Source organism: Phocoena sinus, chromosome X (assembly GCF_008692025.1).
Source record: "Phocoena sinus isolate mPhoSin1 chromosome X, mPhoSin1.pri, whole genome shotgun sequence".
NCBI classification, from domain to species: domain Eukaryota; kingdom Metazoa; phylum Chordata; class Mammalia; order Artiodactyla; family Phocoenidae; genus Phocoena; species Phocoena sinus.
This window is the reverse complement of record NC_045784.1, coordinates 99,728,300-99,733,850: the sequence shown is the minus strand read 5'-3', so window position 1 is coordinate 99,733,850 and position 5,551 is coordinate 99,728,300. Positions and strand designations below refer to the sequence as shown.

Genomic DNA, 5,551 nt, shown 5'->3' with positions numbered 1-5,551 from the left:
GCCAAGTTACTTCTTAGAGAAAATAATATATCATCTTGATCAAATTTTAAACCAAATTCTTGAAAGCATTAAAAATTGTTTTTATTGCTTTTTCTGTTTTTACAATTGTCAAACTATTCCAACTCCTAATAAGAAATTTTCAAATTAAAAAATTATCTCTGTTGCTTAGAAAATATGTTTTACGTTTAATCTCAAATTCACTTTAAATGCTGGACATACGACTTAATACCTAAGAAGACTCTAGCTAAATTATTTGGTAATATTTATAGGGTGATACTTTTCTGGGTAGATATGTTTCACACAGCAGTTTTTAATTAATGCTGAAAAAATCACTTCATAATTTTAAATACACTTAATGATAGGCTGATTGATGGATTAACAGTTTATTTAGTAATTTAGATGGCATAGGGTCCAATAAAGGCAACAATCTGATAATTGCTCAACGTGCAATTCTGCCCACTAGTAATACTAAGCCAAGAACTTGATATTTCACTCAGTTGGATTACTTAGTTTCATGTATGTGATTTGATCAACAAAACAGTAGATACAATGTCAAGATTTTTCCTTTATTATTATTTTAAGAGCAGCTCAGTGATTTGGGGGGTTGGTTAGTATAATACAGAGAACATAGGGAAAAAGTATAAAATGGCACTTAAAACCAATACCCATACTCACCTCATTATGGTCATAACTAAGAATATTAACTTTTGTGTAATTTGCTTTTCCTTAGAACATAAAGCATTAACTTGAACTTCAAGTATATACACAATACATAAACAACCTTATGCAAAATACTTTTCGTAAGTTATATTACATTTTAAAATATTGGAAACTGAATATCTGTGATTTGTCTTTTGACTAAATATAACAAGAAGAGAACAACATTCAACAAGGGAGGGTTATACTGATAATAAAGCTCTCAAAGTTAAAAATGTCTTCCTTTCCCTTTCTACCTAGCACAGACTATACAATGTCCCGAGAGGACTTATGATGAGAAAAATGTCAATCACAGCTTTAAGCCCTTGGTTTGGAAAGAGCTAATGAGAAAGCGGATTGGAAGGTGAGACTTCATGTTTGCTTTCAAATAAGTGGTCTTAAACTTTTTCTATAAGAAGAAAAATTAGTTCATATATATATATATATATATATATATATATAAACCATTCATTTTTACAGCTTTCAGGTAAAGTCCAACACTTGGTTTATATAAAGTCTGTGAGGAGAGGTCAGTAGAGATCATCTAATCTTAAATCGTGAAATCATTCAACTTCTTAGCATAGTCTCTCCCCAGTAAAAAGCACAGCATGCCTGGGTATGCCACTGGCGATCTCTAATAAAAGTTAGTTAGTTCCAAAGACTGGGAGATTTCTGCTAGTCATGAATTCTTTTTACCATCTTGTTTATTAGCAAAAATCAGCAATCCAGCTTTCCTTAGGTCCTCATGGGCTAACATTTTATAGAGTTCTCTAATTACAGAAATTCTTGGTCTGTACTGTCCACAACAGCTATTACAAAATCTCTGTTAGTACAGTAAGTGTTCCAGGAAGAATGAAGAGATTCTTGGCCACCAGTTTTCCACATGAGGAAGCATGTATTATTAATCACTATCTCTTCTACATTACTTCCTATTGCAGGGGATGTATGTACAATTTCATTCACAGAAAATTGGTAAAGGATGATACTTTTCCTTGCATTATCCACCCCAACAATAACTTTGTGCTCCTGGTGCTTGAAGAGAATTCCCATTCTTGGGTAGCTGACCCCTTTTCCAGCCACCTGGGTGACCTGGACACCCCCAGCTCAGGCTGAAGCAGAGGAGGAAGATGTGCTGGAGCCTACACCTCTGCTGCTGCTGCTGCTGCTTCTGCACTGACTGCTGGCCAGCTTCCTAGGAACCAGAGGGAGGCAAAAGCCCAGGCCTCCCTGCCACACACATGGCCTGGACGCTGCCTCTGGGGCACTCTTCTGGCTTGCACACATTGCCTCCGTGTTGTCTGCAATGAGCCTCGCGGACCACTGTCCTCCTCTAGCTCAGGTGACTTGCCTTGAAATTCAATAACTCTTTTTCTCTGATTGATCAAGTCTGCTGTTGAAGTTCTCCGTTGAGTTTTTAATTCTTTATTTCTATTGTATTCTTCAGCACCACAATTTCTGTTTGGTTCTTTTTTATGATTTCTGTCTCATTGTTGAGATTCTTGTTTTGTTCACGTGTTCTTTTCTTGATATTGTTATCTATCTTTGTTCTCTTGTAGCTCACTAACAACTTGGCAATCTCTATAAAATGTATAATGCATGTATTGTTTGATTCAAAAGGAATTTGTCATACAAAACTCTGAGTATTTTAAGCAGGCAAAAACAGTTTTCAGTAGCATTGTTTTAGTAGGGAAAAGTCGGTGACAATGTAAGTGTTCATCAGTATCAGACTGGTTAAATTAATCATACCTCAATTATGCTATACAGCTATTATTATATATAGAATATCACATAGCTAGTAACGTGGTTTATAATATCTATATATACTGCCCTGAAAAAGTTACTGGAGCTATATTGTTAAGCAAACAAAACAATTTACAAAACAAAATGCATGTTATAATGCCAGGTGGCCACATAAACAAGATATATGAGACCCAGTGGGTTAGTTAGATATAGTTGATTGTGGATGCATAGAACCATCCTGAAAGTATATACATGTGCTAAAGTGAGGACTTCGGAAAAAAGTGGAATGAAAAATGGGACTACACTTACTTTTTCCTTTGTTGCCTATGTAATACATTAAAACAAAATGGGCCTATCTTTATTTTAAAAAATACTAGCCTGCACCTTGTATTTTTTGCCACTGCCAGAATCAATGGGTATGGAGACAGTAATCAATAATTTTAGTGTGGCTGGTACGTAAGATAAGGATGAGGCACTCCCTGGGTTTACTCTCTGTCTGCAGAGCCAGATTAAGACACAAAGTCAGGTTAGTTAAATACATATATAAGAGGGTCTAGAATGTTCTTGACATTCCCAGATGCCAGTGGCAAGAGCTTTATTTGAACACTGAAGTAGAAATGTAGAAGATATAACATATTATAAGGACATTAAATCTTCCCATTTCTATAATGGAATGGAATGGAATGTGGAAAGGTGAGGAAAAATCATAAGTTGCTTCTTAAACTCACAGAAATGTATATTAATGTTCAAACTCTGCCGGCTTCCAACTTTACCACTGTTAGTGTGCAAAAATGAGAGCAAGTATGTTTCTGACACATTTGGACAATTTTTTCAATGCATATAAGCAGGCAGCAAAACAGCATCCTAGAAAAGCTTCAAGTATCACGTAGGCTACTCAGCTGACACCCATAAAGTCATTTCTGGATGCGATTTCTCTTGTTCTAATCTACGGTCTCATAGTATTGTTAAAACTTGACCCCATCTTAATACTGATTTCATGGTCTTTTAATTAAATCCAGTTCAAAGAAAGGACTCAGTTCCCCAACCATATGCATCACATCTGGGGCAATGGAAATAATTATGCTCTTGATTTAATGCAGTCTGTCTCTTTCCTGAACGTTTTTGGTGGGAAACACAGGTGAAAAGCTAATGGAAGAGGAGGAAGAGATGGGCATCCAGGGAAAGTTATACTAAATACTGAAAGGAGAATGATTTTAAAGGAACACACATTCATGAAAATTATACTTAAGCATGGAGAAGAGAAATCTAATAAGAAACTTCTAAATCGATAACATTTCAGAAACTGATCCTTAACTAATAATTTGGGTTTGACAAAATGGATGAATAGGTATCTCTTTCTTTCCTCCATTTCAGTTCAGGTAGGCAGTCCCTCAAGTGGCCCCAGAGGCACCCGCCTTCTGAGATGAATGCCCTTGTGTAATCCCTCATCCAGTGTGGAGTGGAACTAGTGACTTGTCTCAAACAGAATACAGCACAAGTGATAAAATAGGAAGTCATTTCTCGAGGTTAGTTTATAAGAAGACTCTGGCTTCCATTTTACTTGCCATCTCTCACCCTATCTATCTCATTCATATTCTCTCTCTGCCATTGCTCTGGTGGAAGCCAACTATCATGTTTTGAGTAATTCTTTGCCCAAGTAGTAAGGAACTTATATCACTAGCCATAGCCAGGGAGGGACTTAGGCCATGTGAGCGAGCTTGAAAGCAACTCCTCCCTCTTTTGAGCTGTGTTAGAGATCTTCAAGCAGAGGCTGCTCCACATTCCTGACCCAGAGCGACTGTGAGATAATAAATGTTTGCTGTTTGAAGCCACTAAGTTTTGGGGTAACTCGCTATGCGGCAATAAGTAAATTAGTGAATTTTTTTCTGAAAAATATTTAAGTTTCATAAATCATTCCATTTTATAGGTATGAGAGGAGTAAGCTCCCTGTTTAAAAATATCCAGGGGTCTTATGTTTTTCTGAAAAGATAATTTAGTAAAATGCAATCACCCCGATCATTGGTTTTATTAAATTCAGTTTTCTTATAACAAGAATTCCTAAGTATGGCATACTTCTGGGTGTATACTGTAATCTGAAATACGGTGGCTAGGTAATAAATGAAAATACGCATACTAATATGTCAACTTTTGCTGAGGTCTTTATGTATGTCAGGCACTGTTCAAAATGCTTTTTTTTTTTTTAAAAACATGTATTACAATACTTAATCCTCACCCAAAAAAGCTAATAAAGTAGATTTTTTCCCCTCCCATTTAACACATGAAGCAACAGGCATGGAGGGCAATGGAGGTTAAGCAACTTGCCCAAAGTCCCACGGCAAGAAGATGCGAACTCCAGCACTCAGAATCCAGAACCCACCATCTCAACCACAACTCCTGAGAACCCATGTTCAATTCTGGGACTGCATTCTTTGTATGGAGCATTCTGTTCTCTTTGATCACAAAGCAGAGACATTTTAGATGATAGATGTAAATGTTCACAAGGACGAACGCTAACCTGTAATGAATCAGAGACTTCCTGGGAGATAGTATAATTTGAGTAGGTAAGAATGAGGACTCTATCCTATGACTACAAAAGCAGAAAGAGATGGGGGAGGAACTAATGTTACCAGAGCTTGGTGAAAGCTGCAGCTGTGACCACAGAAGAATACGGCCACTGTCAGAAATGTGCCAAGGCAAAGGGCAGGTGGCAAGAAGAAATATCCCAACTGGTCTCTTCCTCCCACCTTTAATCACCTGATACTTCCCCACACTGGCCAAACCCAACTACAAACCAGAGGGCAAGGACCCCTGGGTGATAGAATCCACTGAGGCCACTCTCTTGGGGGCACAGAACAGGGCAGAGATGGGAGAAAATGGATTTGGGTGGCTTACCACCTCACCTAATTTAAAAAAAAAAAAAAAGAAAAGAAAGAAAGAATGAGGATTCTAGCGTAGAAGACCCTAAGTTCCAATCCCTCTCAGCCAATAGTTATTTGTGTAATTTGGGTTAAGTGACTTATCCTCTCTCAGATTCATTTCATCAAATGTAAACCGCTGACCACATCTGTCCCTCCCTCATAAAGCTGGTGTAAGCATTAAATGAGATAATACATGG

General features: G+C 37.3%; 1 pseudogene; it reads right to left on the bottom strand.

The window, feature by feature from the left end:
* Nucleotides 1–1,263: 1,263 nt before the first annotated feature.
* LOC116747171 lies at nt 1,264–4,004 on the bottom strand (annotated as a pseudogene).
* Between the last annotated feature and the right edge of the window lie 1,547 nt (nt 4,005–5,551).